Consider the following 24,717-nt stretch of genomic DNA (forward strand, 5'->3'; position numbering starts at 1 on the left):
GCCGTCCGTGGCCTGCGCCCGTCATTTGCTGGTAATGAGCTTTTTCATACTGTAATTTGTGTCTCCTAATTGCCAAACAAGCACCTAATGGCTCTGATTAACATCGCAGGGACTCCGAGCTTCCGGGTTTGGGAGAGGCCTGTGGCTTCCGGGACTGCCTCACTTGCCTGTGACTGGGGGAGGCAGAATGTTCCAGAACGTGAGCTCAGGGCCTGAGCCTGATGGGCCTCCTTCTGGTCTGACCCAGGAGGGGTTTTAGTGCCTGTCCCTCGGGTCTCCATCTGTAGAATGGGGACAGCAGTGTGGTCAAGCCCTGGGGGGCCAGGGTGTGCATGTAGCCCCAGCTGCGCTGCGTTTCCGATGCCATTGGGCTCAGATCCTCCCCTCCCCACGGGCTTGGCAGGGCTGCCACTGGTGGGAGGGGCCAAAGTCTGGCTGTCTCCCAGCCTGGAGCTGCCCCCTGGCTTGGCACTGCCCTCTGTGCCCTCCCTGGACTGCCTACTGGCTCTGCCCGCCCTGGGCCTTCTGTGCAGGTTGGGAAGGAATGGGCTCAGAGGTGTGAGCAGCGCTTGTCCAGGGCCCAATGTGTGGCCGCTGCTCATGTCAGGCTCTGCCTAGAGCCCTCAGTGGCTCCCCTGTGTCCCCTGGTAGCTCCCACCAAGCCTTGGCCCTGGGTTCCCTCCCTCAGCCTGGCTGCCCCTCCTTCGAAGGCTCTGCTCATCCCGCAGGTCGCATCTCTCCCTGGGGTGGCAGGGCATCTCTTAGGGCCCACCTGGTTGGGGGCCCCTGCAGATACTCTGCAGCCCGTGTTTCTCTGTTCATGCCACAAACTGTTTCCAGTGGCTCGTCCAAGGTGTGACTTCCCAGGCCCTGCTGGACAGTGAGCTTCTAGAGGGCAGAAGCCATGCCTGCCTTATGGTCACATCTTAGTGCCGGCATGGCACAGGCCTTTGCGGGTTCGTGGAGTGAATAAACAGTGGTGTTCCAGGGAGCAGAGCCTCTTCCTGGGAGCTGGGTGTGGGCTGGGCATGGAGCTGACGGTGAAGTTGTGGACTCCTTCATACCTGCAGACACATGCTGCCATCCTAGGCGGCCCAGCAAGGCCCCAGCGAGTGTGCCCAGCTCCGTCCGCCCCTCATGTGGTCCCAGTCGGCTCTCGGCTGGGGTGAAAACCTGACTGGTGGTACTCAGAGGAGGGGGCTGGATTGAACGGGGAGACTCTGCCTGTGCGCCCACATGCCCAAGCCTGCACTGGCCTTACTCCCACACCGTTGTCCCCAGCCTGACCTGTCCACTGCCAGCAGCCACCTCAGCTTCATTTGGAGACCTGAGCTCTGGGTCTTGGCGAATCCCTGCTCTTGTTAATACGGGGAAGGTGTGGACGGTGGCAAAACAGGACCCCTTCCTCACAGCCCCGCTCCCCGACAGGCCAGGATGTGAGTCCAGGGTGGTGAGTTCAGTAAGCTCACTGTCCCCGGGGGCTGCTGGGTGCCAGGTTCTCCCTGTGGGATGGGCACCTTTTGGGGGTCGTTGTCGCTGGTGATGGAGGTAACCCAAGTCATGACCGTGGGCGAGGGGGTGGGGGCCTCGCTGCTCTGTCCCCTCCCAGCCCAGCGTGTGGCAGGGATGTCAGGCTTCAGAGGTGCCCCTCGCTCAGAGAGCCTGGCGGTGGGCCCTGTCCACCCACCGCGTTTCCCTGAGCAGGGGGAGGTGGGAGGCGTGCGTTTAGGGAGTCAGCTAATTCCATACCTCTCTGTTTTCCCGTCTGAGGCCCAGCCCTTGCGGCCCCGGTGTGGTGTCATGAACCCAGGCTGCTGGGCTCCCTGCCCCTCCTCTGAGGGCAGTGTGTCTGCTTCTGTCCTGTTTCAGGGATGGGCCTACTCTGCCCTCCAGGGAGGGCTGCAAAGGGTCCAAGTGGGCAGGGTTGGCGATGGCAGCTTTGGGCAGGACGGGCGCCGTGCCCTCACCTGTGCAGCGCTGAGTGTAGCTGGCACGGCTCTGCCGCTGTCTGCCCGAGCACTGCCCATGCCGGCTGCACCCAGCGCGTCTCCCAGTCCTTGGGCAGCCCTTGTGGGAGGCCCAGGCCGCCCTGAGCACGGGGATCCCGGGGCCGTAGGATGACCTGGGCCTCCTCATCCTGACCTCCGCTGCCGACATGTGGCCGTCTCTCCCGGGTTTAGCATTTCTGGGGGGAAAACCCTCCCTTAGGAGCTACGCAGAAAGGCGAAGAGGGGAACAGGCGCGGTTGTGCTGAGAGCCTCGTGGTGGGCGTGCCTGGGCCGGGGCGGTTTCTCCTCTCCCAGCTGCCCCTCCTCCAGCCCATTTTCCCAGACTCCTCCAGGATGGTGATGTTGTCCCCCCCGTATCTGCAGCTGAATGGAGACACTTCCCACTCAGTGGGGTGAGGCCCACAGCATCTCCTGTAAGGGCCAGGCATCAGGGACAAGGCGTGAAAGCTGTGGGGTGGGAGCTTGTGCTGGGGTGTGAGGGAGGTCTGGCAGATGCCCGCTGTGTGGGTGCCAGGGCGCTGGCGACTTGGGGGGGCTCCGAGCCCTGACATATTAAATGGCTCCCACCCCAGCGTTGATGGGCAGCTGACCTTCAGGCACAGACCCCGGGAAGGACCTGGGGCTGGTGTCTTTGCCAACAGTATCAACAGCAGCCTCTGCGTGGGGGTCTGGCTGTTGTGGGCCCTGTGTGTTTGGATGCTCCCAGCAGCCGCCAGAGGGCATCTGTGGGAAACTGAGGCCCAGACAGGCCAGGGCACGGTTCAGGTGGGGCCTCGACTGCCCTCCTGGCCTTGGCCCTGCAGACCCTCTGGGCTGCTCCCCACACCTCCTAAGCTGGGCTCTTGTGGGCAGGGCCGGGGTGGCAACCCTGGGGTGTTCTGGGAGATTGGAGACCTCCTTGGGGGGCCATGCTTCGCCCAGCCTGCCCCTGCTGACATTAGGGCTGTCTGGGACCCAGCTGGGCCCCTCGTGTTGGTGGCTGGGGGAGAGGAGCCAGGAGCGTGGACTCTTGGCCCGTGGCTCGTGGCGCTGGCTTTGAATGTTACATAGATGAGGCCTCACTTGGGTCTCTCCCCTCCTGCCTACCCGCCCTCTCACCTTTGAGGAAGCTGAGGCTGGAGAGGGATGTGCCCTGTCTCGGTCGCCCAGCCAGGGAGGGGCAGGCCCATGGCTGGGTGGGCCGAGCGTTTCCTAAGGTGGGGTCTGGTGCTGGCAGGAGGGGGCTGGTTGAGCTGGTGGCTCCGGGGCGGCCACAGAGGCGGATGTTGCTGGAGGGCTGAGAGTGCCTACCCGGGAAAGCCCCTATCACAGATGGGGAGATAGAGGCTGAGGGTCACCATCCCAGCCTGCAGGCGCCCGAGCTGAAGGCCTCGGCCCTTGTGGTGGGGCAGTGGGTCCCTGGGTGAGCGACCAGGCAGCCTTGGTCTTGGCTGAGTTTGAGGAGCCGGGCCCACCTTGCCCAGCCCGGGTGGGGTTTGGCAGGTCAGGTTGCTCGTAAGAGAGGCCGCTCACAGCGTGTCCTGGTGTGAGACCTGGTGTTCTTGGCTGGTGTGTGGGTTTGCTTATCGGGTGGACCAGGGTGCTCCCCCACCCCCACCCCACACCCCACACCCCCACCCCACACCCCACACCCCACACCCCCACCCCACACCCCCACCCCACACCCCCACCCCACACCCCCACCCCACACCCCCACCCACACCCTCACCCCCACCCCACACCCCCACCCCCCCCACCCCACACCCCCACCCCCCACCCCCACCCTCACCCTCACCCCCACCCCACACCCCCACCCCACACCTCCACCCCACACCCACACCCCCACCCCCCACCCCCACCCACACCCACACCCTCACCCCCACCCCACACCCCCACCCCACACCCACACCCCCAACCCATACCCCCACCCACACCCTCACCCCCACGCCACACCCCCACCCCACACCTCCACCCCACACCCACACCCACACCCTCACTCCACACCCCCATCCACACCCCCACCCACACCCCCACCCCACACCCCCACCCACACCCCCACCCCCACCCCACACCCCCACCCCACACCCCCACCCCACACCCACACCCCCACCCCACACCCCCACCCCACACCCCCACCCCACACCCCCACCCACACCCTCACCCCCACCCCACACCCCCACCCCACACCCCCACCCCACACCCACACCCCCACCCCACACCCCCACCCCACACCCCCACCCCCACCCCACACCCCCACCCCACACCCCCACCCCACACCCCCACCCCACACCTCCACCCACACCCTCACCCCCACCCCACACCCCCACCCCACACGCCTAACCCACACCCCCACCCACACCCCCGCCCCCGCCTCATCTTTGGCCTTGGCCATTGCCGTGTGGGCCAGGCTGGGGCTGCACTGGGGCCCGGGGGTTGTGGGGTGGGGGGTGGGCCTGCCTGCCTGTCGAGCGGCGTCTGTGGCTTCCCTGGGGTCCTGGGCTGTCCCTCAGCAGGCCTGGGACTGGGCTGTAAACTCCTGGCCAGATGTAGCCCTGAGGGGCCCAGCAGAGTCTCAGATGAGGTGCCGCAGGGGAAGGGAGGGCCGGGCCAGGAGGACCCTCGACCCCCTCTGGTGGCTTGCCCACCCCCACGTTCCTGCTGCCAGGCTCAGGCCTGCCTTGGGGAAGGGTCCCGGGCTGGGGTTGGCCATGGGGGAGGTGCTCACATATGCTTAGCACGGTTGTGGCTGCGTGTGGGTGGGGGTCCGGCTAAGCTGCCTGTGTTTGCAGGAGCCCTGGGGATGGTGGGACACCGTCTGGCGGCTGCCTCCACCCTGTCCTTTTTGGGAGGTGGCGCTTGGCATTTCCTCAGCACTTCTTGTTCCTCAATAAGCTGGGAGCGGTGCTGGCCCTGGGTACAGATGAGAAGCTGAGGCTCAGAGGCCCAGGGTCCCAGTGGGAGGTGGCAGAGCCTCTGGGGCTCTGTGTGGCATGTTCTGGGCTGTGCATGGGGCCAGGGAGGGTGTCGTCAACACAGGTGCCCGCTGGGTGGTCTCCCATGGGTGCCCAGGAGGAGTAGCACGGCCTCTTACTCTGCCCATCCCCCCACGCCTGCCCCCACCAGGTCCAGCCGGCCTTGGCACGGGCTCCAGAACTGCACGTGATCCCAGACCGGTCCCAGCTTCCTCTGCAGGGCGGGGCTGCTCCGGGCTCTTCCACCGCCACATCTGCAACTCATTACACTGCGGTGTTGGTGGCAGAGTGGCCTGGCCACGGCGGGCCACGGCGGGAATGGAAGGCCCCCTGCCCCAGCAGCCACCTCCTGCCCTAGGCCTCCAGGTCCTCCAGGAGCTGGACTAGGCTGGCCTGGGGACAGCACTGCAGGGCCAGCCAGGACTGGGCAGGGAGGAAGGGCCCCTCCACCTGTGGGCCTCGGCCTTCTCCTGAGGAGCCAGGTGGGGCCCGAGAAGGCACCTCCCGCCAGCCTGGTCTTCCTGCCACAGAAGCTGAACCTGAGGAAGACAGGGTTTGTCAGAAAGGCTGTCGGCTCTCCACCGAAAAGGAAGTGTGGACCCCCCTGCCCCGCTACACGTAGGCCACCCTAAGGCCACAGATGCTTGGGGACAAGGGTTCATGTGAGCAGAGACGCAGGAGTGGGCCACACCTCCCAGTCGGAACGTGGTGGGAAGGCGCCGAGCAGGCTGAGTCAGGACCTGTCCCTTCGGCTCCTGCTGGGAGGAGGGGATGGTGGTTCCCGGGCCTGTATGTCCCGACCCCTGCCCTCGGTGCCACTCTCAGCCTTCGGCCAGCACCACGCTTATTCCATTGCTTAATTGGTTGATCCATTGCTTAATTGGTTGAGATACGGGTCACCTTTTTGAGGTGTGCAGTTCACTGGATTTTCATCCACGCAGTCTCACAGCCACCACCACAGCCAGCTTTACAATTAGGGAGCATTTCCACCAACCCAGAAGGAAGCCCCGTGCCCACTGGAGCCGCTGCAGTGCCCCGTCTGACCCTGCCTGACCCCACCTGACCCTGCTGGCCACTCCCTCGCCTGCCACCCCCGTGGGTCTGCCTGGTCCCGAGTTAGTGATTTCCCTCGATCTTCAGAGCAGTCTGGGTGCTGTGCTGGGTGGGGACTGAGCCTTCGGGGGGTGGGGGAGGGAGGCGACTGTGTCCAGGGAGCCCCAGCCTTGTCCCCGGAGCCCGCCGCTCCGCTCTCTGTGGGAAGAGAGGGACACTGAGTCTCCCTCGGGTTCCTCCTGCATCCCACACGCAGGGGCGACGTGCCAGGGGCTGCCGTGTGCCCTTACCTTGGCCATCCCACTTTACAGATGGGGAAACCGAGGCTCAGTGGTTGAGGAGCTGGTGCCTGGATGTGAACATCCAGGACGTGAGCCCTTGGCTCGTGGCCCCTCCGCCAAGATGTCGGTGCAGTGCGGTGGCCCTGGCTGGCTGGGGAGAGTGGGGCAGCTTCCCTTCGTGGGGGCCTTGACTTGCCTGCCTGGGCAGGGGGTGTGTGGGGCAGCAGGGTCCCCAAGGGGCACAGAGCCTCGTTAGCGCCTGCAACTCCCCCTCAGGTGGGGGTGCCGGCTGTCTTGTGGCGCCTTCTGGGTCCTCGGGGTTCCCCTCCCACACCTGAGGGCCTACCCAGCCTGTCTCTGGCAGCCGAAACTGGTTCCTGGGCCCTGGCTCAGCCAGCAGTTTTGTGCTGACCCTGCAGGAACTGCTAATTAAGCTAATAGTTCCCAGAGCCGCCTGACAGCAGCTGATGGTATCGGCCTTGCCGGAGATGCTCGGCTGATAAGCCGCTCCCCGCCTGCTCGGAGTAATTTGTTATTAAACAACACAGCTGGCACATGCTCTGCGCTCTGGAGGTACCAGCCTGCAGGGCCGGGAGCCTGCGGCAGCGGGCCTGGGGCTGGGGTCTCCTTGGCCCCTCTTGGGACTCTCTGCCATGCACCTGTGTTCCTGGAGAACCCTCTGCGGGGGAGGGAGGCCAGGCTGCTCGCCGATGGATGAATGGTCAGTGCCTGGCTCTGGCTACCCCAGTGCCCTGTGTCCCCCAAGCTCAGCTGACGGTCAGCTGGCCTGGACGGGCGTGGGCAGGTGCCTGCGAGGTGCTGTTCCATCCAGTGGGCTTGAAGCCCCCTTGGGAAGAAGGGCAGCTGCTCTCTCTGCCCTTGCTGCCCACTCTCCTGGGCACAGCCCCTGCCATGGGGGCCACCGGTGCTTTCTCACCCTCTGGTGTCCTGGAGATGAGCCTGCAGGATGAGAGGCTCAGGTGGCAGAAGGCTCCGGAGAGCTGGCTGGCTTTGAGTAAAAAGTCAGGTGTGCCGTTCTGTGAGGGGGTGTGTGCATGGGTGTATGTATGTGTGAGACTGTGTGTATTCTGTGAGTATAGGTATGTGTGACTGTAGATGGCTGTATGATTGTGCATGTATGTGAATGTGTGTGTGACTGAGGATGTGTGAGTATATGTGAATGTGTGTGGATGTGTGTGACTTCATGCTTGTGTGGATGTGTGTGTGATTGTGTGCATATGGGTAAATGTGCTTACTGTATGTATGCATATTTGTGAGTGTGACTGAGTGTAGGGATTGTGTGTGTTCGGGGGTTGTGTATGAGTGAGTGCGGAACTTGTGTGTGTGAGTGGGGTTATGTGTGAGTGTGGGGGTTGTGTGTGACTGTGGTTGTGTATGCATGAGTATGGGGGTTGTGTGTGAGTGCAGGGGTTGTGTGAGTGGGTATTATGTTTGTGTGTGGGGGTTGTGAGTATGGGGTTTGTGTGAGTGGGGTTGTGTGTGAGTGCAAGGGTTGTGTGTGGAGGTTTTGTGAGTTCAGGGGTTTGTGTGTGTGGGGTTGCGTGAGTGTGAGGGTTGTGTGTGTGAGTTTGGGGTTAATGTGTGTGAGTGGGGGTTGTGTGAGTGTGGAGGTTGTGTGAGTTCAGGGGTTGTGTGTGTGGGGTTGCGTGAGTGCGAGGGTCGTGTGTGTGAGTTTGGGGTTAATATGTGTGAGTGGGGGTTGTGTGAGTGTGGAGGTTGTGTGAGTTCAGGGGTTGTGTGTGTGGGGTTGTGAGTGCGAGGGTTGTGTGTGTGAGTTCGGGGGTTAATGTGTGTGAGTGGGGGTTGTGTGAGTGTGGAGGTTGTGAGTTCAGGGGTGTTTGTGTGTGGAAGTTGTGTGTTCAGGGGTGTGTGTGGAAGTTGTGTGTGTATGGGAGTTGTGTGTGAGTGTGGGAGTTGTGTGTGTGAGTTCGGGGTTAATGTGTGTGAGTGGGGGTTGTGTGTGTGGAGGTTGTGTGTGTGGAAGTGTGTGTGAGTATGGGAGTTGTGTGTGAGTGCGGGGGTTGTGTGTGTGAGTTCGGGGTTAATGTGTGTGAGTGGGGGTTGTGTGAGTTTGGAGGTTGTGTGTGTGAGTTCAGGGGTTGTGTGTGTGTGTGTAGGTTGTGTGTGAGTATGGGACGTGTGTGTGTGGGGGTTGTGAGTGCGGGGGTTGTGTGAGTGTGGGGGTTGTGTGTGTGAGTTCAGGGGTGTGTGTGTGGAAGTGTGTGTGAGTATGGGAGTTGTGTGTGAGTGCGGGGGTTGTGTGTGTGGAGGTTGTGTGTGTGAGTTCAGGGGTTGTGTGTGTGAATGCGGGGGTTGTGTGTGTGTGGAGGTTGTGTGTGAGTTCAGGGGTTGTGTGTGTGTGGAAGTTGTGTGTGTATGGGAGTTGTGTGTGAGTGTGGGGGTTGTGTGTGGAGGTTGTGTGTGTGAGTTCAGGGGTGTGTGTGTGTGGAGGTTGTGTGTGTAAGTATGGGAGTTGTGTGTGAGTGCGGGGGTTGTGTGTGTGGAAGTTGTGTGTGTGTGCGGGGGTTGTGTGTGTGTGGAAGTTGTGTGTGTGAGTTCAGGGGTCGTGTGTGTGTGGTGGTTGTGTGTGTGTGTGTGGAAGTTCTGTGTGTGAGTGCGGGGGTTGTGTGTGTGTGTTTCAGATTGCAGCTGTTGCACCTCTGGGTGCCTCTTGGATGCTGTCACCCGGTCCTTGTGAGCTCTCCACACCCCCACCTTTGTGTCCCCTCAGCCCTACCCAGGGCCTGCTCCCCGTGGGCTTGGGAGCCGTGGACCTGGGTTCGAGGTATGACCTGCTCCGTGGCCTCGGGCAGGCCTGGGTATGTTCAGGCTCTCGGGGATCCTGTCCCAGAGCTGCCTCGGTGCACCCTCCCCACAGCCTCACGTGCGGAGGCAGAGGCGTGGGAGGAGAAGCTGAATTGGGAGGTTCCCTCCTCCTAGTTCCAGGCTCACTTTAACCTAAAGCTGTATGAATGCCATTTTCACACAGCCCCGTGTGTGGCGGTGCGTGAGCCCAGCGTGTGTACTGTGTCCACACGTGGGAGCTGGCAGTGGACTCTGCCTCCGCCTGGTGGGGTGAGCAGGCTGTGCTCAGAGCCTGGGTGCACCAGAAAAGCACAGCTGGTTTCCCTGTGGGGTTTCAGGATCTTCTTGCTGGATTAGAAGTCACAGTGGGGTGCTGGGGGCTCCCAGACAGGTGGGAACGGGGGGCCCACTGCCTGACTCCCTGGGCCCCAGCTGGGGTCTGGTCCTTGGTGTTCTGATGTTGGGTTGGAAGGACAACTGTGTCCCGTGGCTGTGCGTCTGAGGAGCCCCGGGGCCCTGTGGGGTGGTGTCCATCGCCTGGGCCGTGGGGGGCACAGCCTCTGGGTTTGAGCCCTGGCTCCATTGCTGCTTGGCAGTGTGACCTTAGGCAGCGCTGCAGTGAGCTTGGCAGGGCTTTCTGCCCTCGCTGTGCCCACTGCTGGGAGCATGTTGGGCCTCCCTGCCTGGCTGGCTCCAAGGCCTCCTGGTCCCTGTGTCCAGACTGGGCCCCTCGCCTCGGGACCCCAAATTCCTCTCTTCTTTGTGTACTGGTGTTTTCTCTCTCCCTGTGGAGCATCACCTCTGCGTGACACAGGCCTTTGCCTGGTAGATGAAGGGCTCATGGTGACCCCCCCCAATATAGTTTTATTGGGGCAGCCCAGCCATACCAGGGCCTTTCAGGGTTTCAGAGCGCTGACTGCTACGTGACCTCCCTGGTCGTCCCCTCGCCACCTGCAAGCCGTCCCTGTGTGCCGGCTGGGCCCTGGGCTGCAGGCTGTGGCCAGGGAGATCTGGGCAGAAGCGCTTACCCCGGGAGCCCAGGTGTGGTGGGACCCAGTGGGCCTTGTGCACAGCTGAGCTCAGCCCACAGAAGGTCTGGGTTTGGAGGCAGCGTGGACTCAATGAGTGCCCTTGCTCCAGGAGAGAACGCTGCCAAGAGAAGGGGGGCTAGCCTAGCGGGCAGCTGCTGAGGGGCCGTGGTGGAAGGTGGGCGGTCAGCAGAGAGTGCAGTGCCCCCTCCTCCATGAGGTCCCACCTGAGGGAGTGGCAGGAGCCTCACTTGAGGGCTGAGTGCTGAAGGCAGTGTGGGGGCCTGGGCCGGCAGGTGGCCACCCTCGCTTGGGGACACACTCAGTGCTGTGGCAAGGGGTTTGCATTCTCCGTCACGTTCCCACCCAGTTACAGAAGTCTTCCCTCCCACTGGCCCAGTGGGGGCTGCTGGGGCTCCGCACCGAGTGGGGTCCTTGCTGCCTGTCTCGTCTAATATGTGGCCTTGGAAAAGTCCCCTGACCTCCCGGGCCTCTGTGTCCTTCACTGTGAGGGCTCCAGGGCCAGTGTGGGCTCTCGTCTAGAGCCATTGTGCTCTTGGGCAGCCACCACTCTCTCTGGCCCCCCTGACGTTTCTGCTTCACATCCAGGCAAGGCCTGCTGGCTGCACCCGGGCCTGGGCAGCCCTGGCTGTGCGCCCAGGACGGTGCGGGCTTGGCGGGGTTGCTGTGTGTCCAGCGAGGGCCAGCTGGGCTGAGCTTCTCCCAAATGCTGATGGGGGCCAGGCTTCCGGGGGCACCTCCCCTAGGCCTCGCCCCTAGCAAGCTGGCAGAGAACTCTCGGCCCATTTCATGGCTGTGGCACTGGGGCCAGCGCCTCCGGTTCACTGGGCCCGAGGCCTGGCCCTGGGGTGTGGAGAACTGGCCTAGGGGTGACGTGTGCTTCCTCGAAGTGGTCCCCCCTTGTGTCTGCCTATCTCGAGGACGAGGGTCATCACGTGAGGTGGGCCGCAGGGCAGCCACGGTGCGTGAGTGCCCGGCTGGGCCCGTCTACCCTGTGCAGTGTGGCAGGCGGCTGGGCCAAGATGGCACCACTGCGTGTTGAAACCCGTCTGTGACACGGCCAGCGGTGTTGAAATAAGTGCCTGCGCATTTCCTAACATCCTGCCAGCCTGGTGCAGGACTGGGTGCCAGGCCCAGCCGGGGCCTCCCTGGTGGGGTGCTTGGGCCCTACTTCCCTCCCTGGGGAGGGGAGGAGAGGCCACCTCGAGGGGGTGATGTCAAGGCAGGGTGACATTCGTCAGGGCCCACGGGATCCTTGTGACTTCCTCGTTTCATGGAGGAGAAACTGAGATGTGGGGAGGGGTTTGAAGCCAGTCCATCCCGTCTCGGTGGCGCTGGCAGAGGCAGAAGGGCGTGGGGAGGGAGATGGAGGGCCAGGTAGGCCAAGGGTGCCCGGCAGTGCGGCAGGACGTCTGCACGCACTGGGGAGGTGGAGGGCCGTGGCCAGGGCCCCAACTGAGGGCCGCCTGGACGCTGGCTTTGCCGCTTGGGGCTGCGGTGCGGGCCTGTGGCCCCTCCTGGGCCAAGTGTGGGAGATGGTGTGGAGTGGGGGCCTCAAGCGAGTGCCCCTCTTCCTTTGGCTGGAGGAGACCTGGCCCTGGACTGCCCTGTGAGGACAGTGCTTGGGCTCACTGCAGAATTCACTGGTTGTCACTGGGTTCCAGGCCGTCGGCTTAGAGGGTATCACAGAGACCTCCCTGTTACCTTATGGGGTGGGTGTTCTTAGGCTTGGTTTAGAGGAGGAGGCAGAGGCTCAGAGAGGCCCACCGACCCACCTGGGGGCCCACAGCGGGCAGGGAGACTGTGTCCAGGTGCTGGACTGGGAGGCTTTGCTCTCTCCAGGACTCTTATCACCTCAGAGGGTGGCAGCAGAGGGCCTGGCAGAGCATGTGCTCCTGTGGCACAGGTGAGTCCTGGCTCTGCCCTTGTAGGCTGTGTGACCCCAGGCGGTAGCTCAGGCTCTCTGGTCTGGCCTGGGCACGCAACTGCTCGAGGTCTGGAATCTGGCTCTCTAGTGAAGGGGCAGCAGGAGAGGGGCTGAGACCGCCTTCTGGGTCGGGGACCTGCTGTAGGCCAGACCCTCTTCCTGCCGGTGAGGCGTGGCACTCCAGGAGCCTGTGGCCAAGCCTGGCCCAGGCTGTGGCGTCTGCCTGGGGCTCGTCAGCAGGGGAGGGGCCCTGGAGACCAGTCCGTTATGGATGAGGAAGTGAGCGCCCAGAGAGGGTGAGGAGCTGGGCTGGGCCACACAGCTAGGCGGCCACAGAGCCGAGGTGGTCGGGAGCCATGCTTTCCGGTAAGGCGGAGGTATCTGGGGCGAGGGTGGGATGAAGGATGCGGGTCCCTGAGAGCAGCCTCTGCGTCGCTACCCGGGCTAGAAATGGCAGTAACATGAAGGGCACAGCCCCCGAGGTGTGCTCAGGTGTGGGCACCTGCTGCCTTCAGGGACTGTCTTCAGCAGCTGCATGCCTGCCGTGTGTGGGGCCCTGCGCTCTGCCCTTCTAGTGTGGTCTACAGCCCTGCATGGAGGCTGGGCCATTCCCAGGCTGTTGGCCCATTTTCCAGATGAGAACATTGCGGCCCAGAGAGGCAGCATCGTGTGCTGCGGTCCTTGGCCAGGAGGTGGTGGGGCTGGCCTTGAACCCAGCTCTTCCCGTCTTCTGGTGCCAGGGGTCCCCATCGTCTGTCACCCTCCCTGGGCCTGTGCTGGGGAGACCACCCTCATGGTAGACACGTGTGCAGGTCTGTCCCATCCCCCTGCTGTGCACGGAGAGGCCAGGGGTTGGCATGGGGTGGGGGGATGTCAGAACCTACTGGGTTGTAGCTGGAGGGAGGTGAGTGGCCCTCCCCCAGGAAGCCCTCTTTGATGTCTCCCCCGCTTGCTGCATTACCACCAGATGGCCACTGGGCTCCTGGAAAAGGCTGTCTGTCTGACTCTGGACTGGGTGCCCCGGGCAGGGCCCACCTTTGTTTCCTGATTTAATTTAATCAATGTTTTAAAAATTAGAGACAGTGTCTTGCTGTGTTGCCCAGGCTAGAGTTGCATTTCTGGGCTCAAGTGATCCTCCCGCCTGACGTCTCCAGTAATGGATACTTCGGGGGTGTGCCACCTCACCCGGTCCCCCAGACTGGATTTTCTCTGCCTGTTCCTGGCCCAGGGTCCGACGGGGAAAGTGGCCGTCTGATGGTCAAGTGCTCTGTGAGTGGTGCATGAAGGTGGCTGTCCAGGCGGCCATCGTGGTGTTAGTCCTCACGGCTTCCAGGAGCTAATGGCGCGGGCACCATCCCCTTTCTGAGGACAAGGACATTTAGGCTCCTCAGCGAGCTTGAGTCAGATGCCCAAGGCCCTGCCCAGCGGTGGGCGCTGCAGCCAGGACTCAAACCCAGGTCCATTGGTGGCGGCCGCTGTGCCCAGTGGAGCTTGAGCCTGGGCGGTGCTTGGCACTCACGTCCTATGGGATGGAGGAGGACAGGCCAGCCTCGGGGTCACTCCCACTTCCCCAGTGTGGGCGGTGCCCGGCCTGAGGGTGGCTCTGGCCCCCGGCTCTCCTGAGGGGTGAGGGGTGAATCCCAGCCCGTCCTCCTGGTGTGGGCTGTGCTGGTCGCTGGTCCTCCGCCCAGGCCCACTCCTTCCACAGGCTCTGCCTCGAGGGAGGCCCCCGGGACAGCCTCCAGTCTTCCTCCCAGACCCACCCCCACATCCTCCATGTGTTTAGCTCCGAGGAAATGCTCTTCCCTCTGTTTGCCCAGAGAGTGGCCAGGCCAGTGGCTGCCTGGGGAGATGCAGCAAGTGGGTGGGGACACTTAGACCTTTTGCCTCCCGGCAACTTCCTTCAGTTTCATCTCTGCAGAACATGAGATAGAGGCTCAGAGAGGTTGTCTAACTTGCTTGGGGAGGCACAGCGCCGCAGTGCCTCATGTGACCACCTGGGTCCGTAGAGGCTCAGAGAGGTTGTCTAACTTGCTTGGGGAGGCACAGCGCCGCAGTGCCTCATGTGCATGTGACTGCCTGGGTCTGTAGAGGCTCAGAGAGGTTGTCTAACTTGCTTGGGGAGGCACAGCGCCGCAGTGCCTCATGTGACTGCCTGGGTCCGTAGAGGCTCAGAGAGGTCGTCTAACTTGCTTGGGGAGGCACAGCGCCGCAGTGCCTCATGTGCATGTGACTGCCTGGGTCCGTAGAGGCTCAGAGAGGTTGTCTAACTTGCTTGGGGAGGCACAGCGCCGCAGTGCCTCATGTGACCGCCTGGGTCCGTAGAGGCTCAGAGAGGTTGTCTAACCTGCTTGGGGAAGCACAGCGCCGCAGTGCCTCATGTGACCGCCTGGGTCCGTAGAGGCTCAGAGAGGTTGTCTAACTTCCTTGGGGAGGCACAGCGCCGCAGTGCCTCATGTGACCGCCTGGGTCCGTAGAGGCTCAGAGAGGTTGTCTAACCTGCTTGGGGAAGCACAGCGCCGCAGTGCCTCATGTGACCGCCTGGGTCCGTAGAGGCTCAGAGAGGTTGTCTAACCTGCTTGGGGAAGCACAGCGCCGCAGTGCCTCATGTGACCGCCTGGGTCCGTACAGGCTCAGAGAGGTTGTTGTCTAACCTGCTTGGGGAAGCACAGCGCCGCAGTGCCTCATGTGACCGCCTGGGTCTGTAGGGGCTCAGAGAGGTTGTCTAACGTGATTGGAGGAGCACTGTAGGCTGTCTCTCATGTGACTGCCTGGTCTTCTTGGAACTTGGTGCCTGTCTGGCTAGTTCTTAAAGGACGGTGGAGACTCCTGCAGCTGACCTGGTCCCCCCAACCCATCAGTCTGTACTTGGCACCTGCTGTGTGCCAGGCACTGGCCAGGCCCAGGCTGTCACAATGGACCAGACATGGCCCTATCCTCAGTAGCCCTCAGCCTTGGCACCCTGGCTGAGGGGCTGGCTGTGCCCTGCACTGTAGGGAGTGCACTTGAGCGGGTATGGAGGAGATGAGACCCCCACCCCAACTGGGAGACTCTGGGAAGGCTTTCTGGAGGAGGTGTTGTATAAAACAGAGCCAGGCTGGAGCGAGCCAGGAAACAGGTGGAGGAGTTTCAGGCCCAGGGAACAGCATGTTCAAGGCTAGAGGCGAGAGAGCCTGGCCTGTTCCTGGAACGACCCAAGGCTGTGGGCAGAGAGCAGGCTGGCCAGAGCACGGGCACTGGGGAGGTGGGGGCTGGCTGCCGTCTTCCTGGCCTGGTGCCGACGGCTGCGGCTGGCTGGGCACCCTGGGAAACCTTCCTGCCTTTAGAATTGCAGTGGCTTCTGGGGTCTGGGAGAGGGACGGTCTTCATGGAGGGTGGTTGTGCGGACGGTTGCTCCAGGCAGTGGGCAGGGGTTCCGGGCAGGTCCTGGCCCAGAGTAAACCCTGGTTCATCTGAGGGTCAGCCCAGAGACTGTGTGGATGATGGCCTGGCGGGAGAGCTGGGAATGACGCTGGGTGGGCTGTCTAGTTTTGCACCCGGGAACGAGAGCCAGGGACAGTGGGTAGCCTGCGGTGCCCAGCAAGTGGGCTGGGGGGCCCGTAGCCCCTGCCCCGTGTGGGGCCCTCAGGGCTGGAGGAGCAGCCCAGAGGGCAGGGGCGGGGGTGGTTTGGAAGCAGCCATTCCCTGGTGCGGAGCGGGGTGGGCCGGCTTCTGTTGCGTGTGAGAGTTTGTGTCAGTGGCTGGGGGGTTGCTGAGATTCTGTGAAACACTCCCTGAAACAGACCATGAACACCGTGCACTCTCTAACTCCACAGCAGAGGCCACACAGAGAAAACAAGCTGCCGGCTGCCCTCCTTCCCTCCCCGCTCCCTCCCCCGTTCTCAGGCCTGCGGCCTGCAGCCTGCTGGGCTCCCTTCTCTGCATGTTGGCAGATCATGGCAAGCCTTGCTGTTTATTAATGTTTTAAAAGGAAAGTGGAATTCAGATTTGCGTTTCCTATCAAGGTTGGGATCTTCCTTAGGAAGGAAGGCACCCTCCCGAAGGCCTGCTGCTTGGGGCGGAAGACGGTGGCCCGTCTTCGGGTGCGGCCAGGCCTTCTCGTGGAGGCCCAGCAGGGCGCCCTCAGCTGCTGCGCCTGCCCGTGTCGGCCACCGCACCTCACAGTGCCCAGGGTTGTGGGCCTCTAGAGCGTCGGTGCCCAGCAGGGCGTGTGTGGGTGCCTGTGTGTGCCTCGTGCTCTGGCCTGTACGTGTGTCTGCGTCCCCCGCCCACACCGTTCCTGTCTGTGCTGTCTCCATCCTCCCGCGGGGGCAGGGGTCCCTCCAGTGCCCAACCACAGCCCCCACTGCTGCCCTCCCACCCTCTCTTCTCTTTCCTCTCCCGCCCCCCCGCCCCCGGCACTCTGCTCAGGCAGCCCAAGGCTCATGATTGGCCAGCTGGCCAGCTGCGTGGCCTCGGCCAGGCGACCTTTGCATGTCAGAGCCTTGCTGCGTCCTCTGTCTATAGAAGGTGATGCTCGGGGAGCGTCTCAGAACCAGTGAGGCCTGTGCTGGCCGGCGCATCTCGGGTGCTCAGCGCAAGGGCAGCACCGTCCCTGGCTGTGCCCACGGGGGAAGCTGGGCACTGAGCATGGGAATGCCAGGGACCTCCTGGCTCCTCGCGGCTGAGCCCAGCCAGGGGCGCAGCCCCAGGGATCTGGCTTGGCCTATGGATGCCTCGGACGTGGAGTCTCTGAGGAGGTGCAGGAATCATTTTCTTACCTGTGGTGGGCAGTGCGCCAGGCAGGCTGACCTCTGGGTTTTGTGTTCACTGACTGGGCCTGCGTCTGTGTGTCCTGGCCCCATGCCTGCCCATCACTGTCCCTGACCTGTCAGCTGGGTTTTCCTGGTAGCCTTGTGGCTGCTGGTCTAGGGGCAGGGCCCGGCAAGGGGCCGGCAGTAGGAGTAGGGACCTGGCCAGTCTCGCTCAGCCTTTGGAGATGGAGCCCCAAGCTCGCTGCATCCGTGCTGGGAACTCAGAGCACCCGTCTTCACCCTCTCCATGCCCCGCTTTCATTTCTGGAGGCCTCTGGCAGTGTTGGGGTGACTGATCGCGGCCAGCCCCAGGGGTGTTGGGTACTTGATGGCAAGCTGACTGCCCTCCCTGCACCATGTGCTCTCCCACGTGGAAGCCGATGGCGTTGTCCCCGTCACGGCCTGACCAAGGGCAGGTGGCCCGGAGCATGGGAGGGGCGCCCCACTGTCCAACGCTGCCATGGGGCTGGCACCTCCTCAGAACTCAGTCCTGCGTGAGCTGGCGTCACCGCCCAGGGAAGCACGCGTGTCCTTCCTGCACGGCTGGGTGAAGTCTCGTGTGTGCCCTGCAGCCAGCGCTCCCGAGACCCTCGGAGATGATCGCTTTCCCAACTTCTCTCTCTGGGAGCACTTCTGTGTCTTCTTGGCCTTTGTGAAAACGGAGGTTGGTTTGGATGTGGGGGTCAGGGAGGAGCACGCTACTCTTGCAGAGATTTAATGTTTTTATTCTGGCCCCCAGCTTCTGCCTGATTTTCACCGTCTGTGTGCGTTTTGATTCTGTCCCACCCTCCTGCTGTGCAGACCAGCTTCTGTCCCCAGGAAGGCATCTCACCGCCGCCCTTACCCCCATCAGAGCCAGTAGGGGGGACATTACGTGAGCTGAGGGGGTGCTGAGCAGGGGCCCTCCTGCTCTGCCAGCCTTGGAGGGGCTGTGAGAATCCAGGTGTGTGCGGAAGGGCTGAGCTGAGGCGGGGGGTGTGCAGCTCCGCGGTGGCCGCCCCCAGGCCTGGCCCTTGTGCTGTCTCCTGGAGTGGTGGCCTCGGGGGCAGATGGTGTTGCCCTGGATGGTGGGCAGGTTTCACAATGAATCTGGCCGGGGACGAGGAGGCAGCTTGGCAGGAAGCTGGCAGCCACCCAGGGTTCTAGGCAGGGCCAGGGCAGAGGGCACAGGCAAGGCACCGAGCTCCGAGGGTGCCAGGCCACCCCAGTTGCTTTGGGCATGAGTTCCCGGCTGGATTCTGTCATCGTAGGCATAGAGGCAAGTTCTCTGTCGGCTGGGTGGGCATCGGGGAGCCAGGCCGGCCCCAGTGTTGCTGCCGTCACCTGAAGGTGTGTGCACCTGCCCGTGTGTGGGGTCCTCACCACTATGCGGTTTAACCCTTGCCACCCGAGGGAGCTGTGGCCATCTGCATCCAGAACGCAGACGCCGAATAGAGCTGGCCTGACCCTAAGGCGTCCCGTGACCTAGAGGCGAATGTGGTTGGTTGTTGGGTTATTTGCTTAGAGGCAGGCTCCTGGGCGCCAAGAGAACAGGCTCTGGCCCCTGTCACCTGTCCCCAAGGAGCAGTGCCTGGCGCAGGTATGGGAGTGGTGGCCCTCCCTGCCCCTACCAGCCTCAGGACTGTGGCCATTAGGCTGGGTCAGCAGCTCAGAGTTGCAGGAGGGCTGGCTGGGGAGCTCCTGGGTGGTGCATGCCATCTGGTGCTCCCAAAGGCAGCCTGGAGTTGGGGTTTGGCGAGGGAGGCTGCCCTGCAGACCCCGGGCTGTGAACACCCCAGCCTCGCTGGGCTCACTGTCTGCAAGAGTCCAGGCAGCCTCTGGAGCAGCCTCTGGCACGGCCTCTGGAGCCTGGCGGGGGCAGGAGCCTGGAGGGGTCAGATCCTCTGGAGCCTTGCGGGGTGGGAGCCTGTTGGGGTGGGGGCCTCTGGAGGCTCGCGGGATGGGGGCCTGGTGGGGCGGGGCCTGGCGGGGCGGGGGCCTGGCGGTGTGGGGGCCTCTGGAGGCTCGCGGGGTCGGGGCCTGGTGGAGCGGGGCCTGGCGGGGCGGGCTAGAGTAGCCAGGCCATCCTTGGCTGTGACTTTGGTTTCCTCACATCGGATTGTCCTGCTTCATCCTGTGCCCAGAAGAGAGCACCTGCTCCTGTCCTCGGGTGGGACACATGTCCCTTGCCTTCCCTCCCCGTGGGTGGGGGTGGACCTCAGTTGCCACCCATTAGTCAGCAAATGCAGCTCCTGCTGGGTCACCGGCCTGCCAGCTGAGCTCCTGGGGTCCAGCCCAGTCTGTGGGGCCCACCCGGCTCCTCCTGCCTCACAGCTCCTCCCCACCACGCCTCCTCTGCGCACAGGACCCGGAATTATGCTGTTCCTGGTTGGACCTGCTTGTCCGTGCTTAGCCTGGGCCCTTCCTGATCCCTCTGGGCTCGCTGAGGGTGGGGCTCGGACCTCTCCCATTAGCAGCAGCTGTTGCCGAGGATGCAGATGCCCTGTGCGTGGGGTGGGGCTGAAGGAGGGCCGGGGGCTCTGTGACAGTGGGGGGAGGGGAGGCTGGCTGTCCTGTGGTCAGCTCTTTTGGGGCCCTTGAGACAGGGCCTGCCTTCATTCCTGGCCATCCGTGGCATCTGTGTCTGTGTCCGGGACATTGAGGAGGATCCCCAGGACTGAGTCGCTGCCCATCGCTGACCCTCTGTGGCAGGCACTGCTGGTGGCCGTGGCCCAGGGTCTTGGTGGCCCTCCCTCATCAGGGGCTTGCTCCAGGGCTTAGACGATGCTCCCATGCTCCCTGACAGCTGGAGGGCCTTACCCTCCTGCCCCAGCCCCTCTCTGCCCCCCGCTGTGGTCCTGGGAGGTAGCAGGACAGCCCCAGTATTCAGATGAGAAGACCTTCGGCCCAGCCCAGGTGGATTTGTGGGTCCAGCTCAGCCCCTCTATGCCTGTGTTCTGCAGGGACCTTGGCCCAGCCACCCCTAAGAGTGGGGCTCAGCCTTCCCCAGCTCCAACTGCGGGGCCTTGTGTGGGAGGGGCAGTGGCCCTGGGACCTGGCGTGGCAGCTGCAGCGCCCTCTCCAGTACAGCAGAGCCTGGGGGCCGCTGGTCTCTGAGTCCGAGACTCTGTCACAGAAGACAGGACTCCCTCTGGCCTCCCAGGCTGCTTCCCTTGGAGGGCGGGAAGGCCTTGGGGCTGTCGGGGTTTCAGGATGAGGGACTCCTGCCCAGCAGGGGCTGCCTTCTCTGTGCCCCCTGCCTGAGCATAACCGTCTTGGCCCCTCCCCTGCAGCCTGTCCGTTGCCGTGGTTGGTCTTGCCACAGCGGCAAGTCTGGGCAGGTGTGTGTGTCGAGGGCAGCTGCCCGAGGTACAGGCTGGAGGTGGCGAGCCAGCCCCGTGAGTCACGCCGATCCCAGGAGAGGAGTGGGGGCGGCCGGGGCACTGCGAGCTGACGTGCTGAGGCTGGCCTGCCCGTGGCTTGGTCTGGGGTCAGGGGTGGGGTGGGGTCCTGCCTGGGGCCCTTGATGTGATGGCTGGCTTATCTGGGAACTGGACTCGGGAAGGCTTGGTGACAGTGCCGTGGGGTCCCTGCCCTCTGTGCTGCCCCTGTGGCCAGGCCTCGGCCCTTCCATCACTGCCCCGCAGCCCCTGGCTGTGGGTTATCCCAGCTCCTGGGCCGGCAGGGAATGAAGCTGGTCCCCGAGCTTCATGGAGCACCCTTTGCAGCTCCCTGGCAGCCAGGTCTGGCCTCCTCCGGTCAGGAAAGGCCTCCTCCGGAATCCACGGCTACCCATCCTGAGGTCAGGAACTTTGAGCTGTAGGCAGACAGAAGCTCCCACCCAGGATGGATCCCCCACTGTCCATCTGCAGCAGAGACAGCAGAGCCCCGGGACCCCTCCTAGCAGCTGAGAGGGTGGAGGGTTCCGGGAGTTCCCCTCACTACACCCAGGGAAATGTGGCCCCAGGGAGCAGGAGGGGCAGGGCCCAGTCAGGCAGAGATGGAGTCTGAACCCGGTGGGGCCTCTGCCAGCTCTGTGATCTGGACGGGGGGTTTGCCTTCTCTGAGCCCCTGCTGCTGTCAGAGCCCACAGTGGCGCTGATTTAAGGCAGGACAGACATGGGCTGGGAGTTGAGGGAGTCCCTGGGAGGGAGATCTTGGAGCTGCGGAGGCTTTGAAGAGGCTCAGGGCTATGGGGGGTGCGTGGCCAGGGTGCCTGGCCTGGCTGGGGGCTGGGTCCAGGGATGCAGTGGGCCTCACCTGCTGGTAGAGCCCCATCCGGAGGAGTTGAGCTCAGACCTCAGGAGACTGCCAGTGCCGGGGCAGAGTGCTGGGAGCCGCTCTGTTAGGGCTGGACCCTGCTGGATCTGTCTGAGTGGCAGAGGGAAGGCTTCCTGGAGGAGGTGTCCCTGGCAGGAAGACGCAGAGGGAATGACCGTGCTTGTGGTAAGGGCCAGGCCCAGGGTGAGGGGCTGGCGAGAGATAGCGGGGGCTGGGTGGGACAGGATGCTGAGGTCTATACGGTGCCTACTTTCTCCCTCCTCCATGGCCACAAGGCCCCTCTGGTAGGGAGGGTGGGGCTGGCCTTAAGGGACCTGACGGGCAGGTAGGCAAGTGAATGGCAGAGCCTCTCAGCTGGATTTGGGGGTGGGGCCTCTGGGCTATCTACTTCAGTGGCCCTGGTTACGGCTTGGAAGGGGCTTCGCTGTGAATCAGCCCAGACCTCAGCAGGGGCGTGCCACATCTCAGGTGCTCCGTCATGGCTGCTGGGCGCCTTCGCTGTGTGGGGGCCACGGGACAGGTTGGATGCAGTTGTTTAGGTGGTGGTGAAAACTGTACCTGTGGGCAGGTGAAGCCATACCCCCTCCCTGTAGCAGTCGTGGGGTCTTCCCCACGTCCCCTCCTCTCCCTCTGTCCCTGGACCCAGGAGTTTGGGAGAGGCCGGTGGGCAAGCTTGGGCGCTTTGGCCTCTGTGATGAGGACCCCCCATCCCCACCAAGATGCACGTACGCCCTGCCAGGATGTGGGAGGCGGGGCAGTGGGCTGAGCCAAGGTGTAGCTGCTGGGGGCTAGCGTTACCCGCCGCCCGGGCTGGCGTCTACCTCCCCGCCTGCCGCTGCCCCTGCCTGTGCCCGCTGCTGGCCTTGTGTGGGGAGGAAGGAAGCTGAGGTTTGGGTGGTGGTGTGTGTGTGTTTGCTTTTGACTGGATTCGGAGGGCTCTGGCTGGGACTCAAGCTCCGGCCTCCAGCACCTCGGCTGGGAGGAGTGAGGCCTGGGGAGGCAGTGGGGGCTGCAGTGGGGGCTGCAGTTGGGCCTCCTGGGGGCCAGGAGCTGGGTGCCGAGGAGACCAGAGCTGGGGGCTGTGGTGGGCCCAGGCAGCTGGTCAGAGATAGGCCAGGAGTCCTGCACTCGCAGCCTGTCCCCCAGGAAAGCCCCTGGCTGCTGTCTTGGCTTTGCTGGACTGGCAAGGTAGATCAGAGGCCGGGGACTGGGCACCACCGGGCCCTGCACACTGCTGGAGCAGTAGGTCTGTGGGATTCCCGGGTGCTGGGGTGCAGATGCACGAGGGAGGGGCCTTTCGGGTTACGAGTCAATCCGCATCCCAGTGATCCAGGGTGGATGCTGAGGCCTGCTGGCTGTGTGAGTGTGGGCTGGGGACTGTGTAACAGCCAGCTTGCTCTCTCTGGGAGACCCTGGTCTGTGGCGTTGCTGTCTCTGAGCTGGGATGAGATGTGCCTGAGAGCTGCTCAGGGTGGCCTGGCCCCCACTGGGGGAGCCCCGCCCACCTAAGGGTGCTCACCGGGTGCTTGGTCTGCCTCCGTGCTGGGCGCGGCGCCCGGTGAGTTCTTGGAGCTTGCTGAATGCAGGCACACCTTCGGGTTGTCTGGGCAGGGCCTGGTTAGCCAGACCCTGGCTGAAGGGCCCAGAAGGGGCTGCAGTGGAGCTGAAGCCACCTGGCTGATCTTCAGGCACTGGCACTGGGCTGCTGGGATCTCGTGCTGTGGGTGACTGGGTGGATGTGGCCGCATGTGTGCACAGAGGTGGGGCATACGGGTGGGCACACCGAAGCCTGGGTCCTGCCGGAGGCTTTGCCAGTGTCAGCACACACAGGTGGGCCCTGCAGCTGGTCAGCTGGGCTTGCTCTGGGGATCTCTCACTGATGAGCCGAGTCAGAGTGGGGCAAGATGGAGGTGGCGCTGTCGTGTGGGTGCGGCGGGCCCGGCACCGGGCCCTGCTGAGGCGGGAGGTCAGTCTGTGCTGGCTCTTGGAGGGGCCGTGCAGTCTTGGACTTGTCTGTCTCTTCTGGAGCTGAGGTCAGTCCTGGGGCTGCATGGGACGGGGCCACTGACCCACAGTCTGAGTCTTGTGAGACCGCACCACTTAGCTGCCAGGGAGGCTTGCCTGGCATAAATGAAGTGCGTCAAGGGGGTGAGGGCCAGAGGATCCCACAGGGGCCTCACACCCCCCCACCCCGCCCCACTCGGGGAACCAGGCCCTCAGGCAGCTGGTGAGGGTCTGGGAGCCACGGCTGACCAGCAGCCACAGTGGAGTTGGCAGTTGGCGTGGTGGCATGGTGGCTCTTGGGAATAAAGCTTCGACCTGAGTATGGTGGGTGGGCTGTGATTCCTGCTCCAGGCAGAACATCCCTTGCCCTCGTCCTGATGAACTTATCCAGGTGTGGTCCCGGGCCCTGAACGAGATGAGCCGGACGCTGGGACGTTCGGAGGAGGGACTGAGGGATCCAGGCCAACACCCAGCAGGCTGAGGGAGCGTCTGGCCGGGTCTTGATGGAGCCAGGCCTCCGGGCTCGTTTGCCTTGTTATTATGAGACTAACATGTGCCTGTGGTACAAACCCCCACTCAACAAAAGCCTTATCTTCTCTTCATTAGAGCTGGGAGTCCCGGACAGACCTCTCCACACTGCCTCCCCGGGGTGGGGCGAGTCCCAGACCTCTCCACGCTGTCACCCCAGGGGGATGTCCTGAACTGTCTACACTGTCACTCCCAGTGTGGGGGGAGTCCTGGACCCTCTACAGTGTCACCCCAGGGGGTGAGTCCCTGACCCTCCACAGTTGCACCCCTGGGACCTCCCTCATCATCTTTGAACCCCAAACTGCACAGACATTGGTGGGTTCCTATTGCACGTGGCTGGGCCTGCGGTGCAGAGGAAAGTGAGCCGTGCTGGGGTTCCCGGCGGCTGAGGGTGGAGTTGGGATGTGACAGCAGTGGAGACACCCTGAGGGTGGGGGAGACGTGGGAGTTTAGTGGGTTCTGCAGAGCGTGGGCTTTTGTGGTGGGTGAGGCCCAGGAGGGGAGGGACTGGCCTGGGGCCCTCAGCCGGCAGAGCCTGAGTGCAGGGTGGGCAGTGGCGTGGACCCATTCAGGGCATGCTGAGGGGCAGGGCCAGGGCTGGAGGAAGAGACCGAGGTGGGCTGTGCTGGGCCGTCACCCAGTCAGCCTGGGGGCGAGGGTTCTCTGGCCCTTTTCTGTCTTGCAGGAGGAAAGAGCCTCCATGTCCCACCTGCCACCTGGACGCTGGTGCCCTGGGCGGCTTGGGCAGTGGGTTTCCCTGTGCTCAGCGGGGCAGTGCCGTCCTGTGGTTCAGGCCAACCTGGCCTCCCGCCCTGAGCACTGCCTGCAGAAGGGTTTTCAGATGAGTGTGAGCCTGTGGGGTGCCACTGTGGGCGGCTACTGGTTCCCCTCCAGCCCTGCGTGACGTCTTGGTGGCCTGTCCCCAGCACTGGTGGGGCAGGCAGGAAGACCTTAGCCTGGGATGGGCACAGACCAGGGTATCAGCCATGAGTCCCTGCTGCTCAGAGCTACCCCTGGGCAACCCTCCTTGACACCT

General features: G+C 63.6%; 1 protein-coding gene across 4 annotated transcripts in view; it reads left to right on the top strand.

Moving 5' to 3' along the window:
• The window catches only part of RXRA (retinoid X receptor alpha), a 117,822-nt gene that overhangs the window by 38,349 nt on the left and 54,756 nt on the right, over positions 1-24,717 (top strand). Inside the window, exon 1 of one of the 4 annotated variants that reach the window (XM_021671423.2) lies at positions 17,158-17,553. The exons of the other annotated variants lie outside the window; for them this stretch is intronic. The gene's annotated coding sequence lies outside the window, so the exon portion shown is untranslated. Of the gene's footprint in view, positions 1-17,157; positions 17,554-24,717 lie in introns of those variants that run through there. 4 annotated transcript variants of the gene reach the window in all.

This window comes from Aotus nancymaae, unplaced genomic scaffold, assembly GCF_030222135.1.
Source record: "Aotus nancymaae isolate 86718 unplaced genomic scaffold, 86718_ANA_hifiasm-v0.15.2.pri h1tg000158l, whole genome shotgun sequence".
In the NCBI taxonomy this organism is placed as follows: Eukaryota; Metazoa; Chordata; class Mammalia; order Primates; family Aotidae; genus Aotus; species Aotus nancymaae.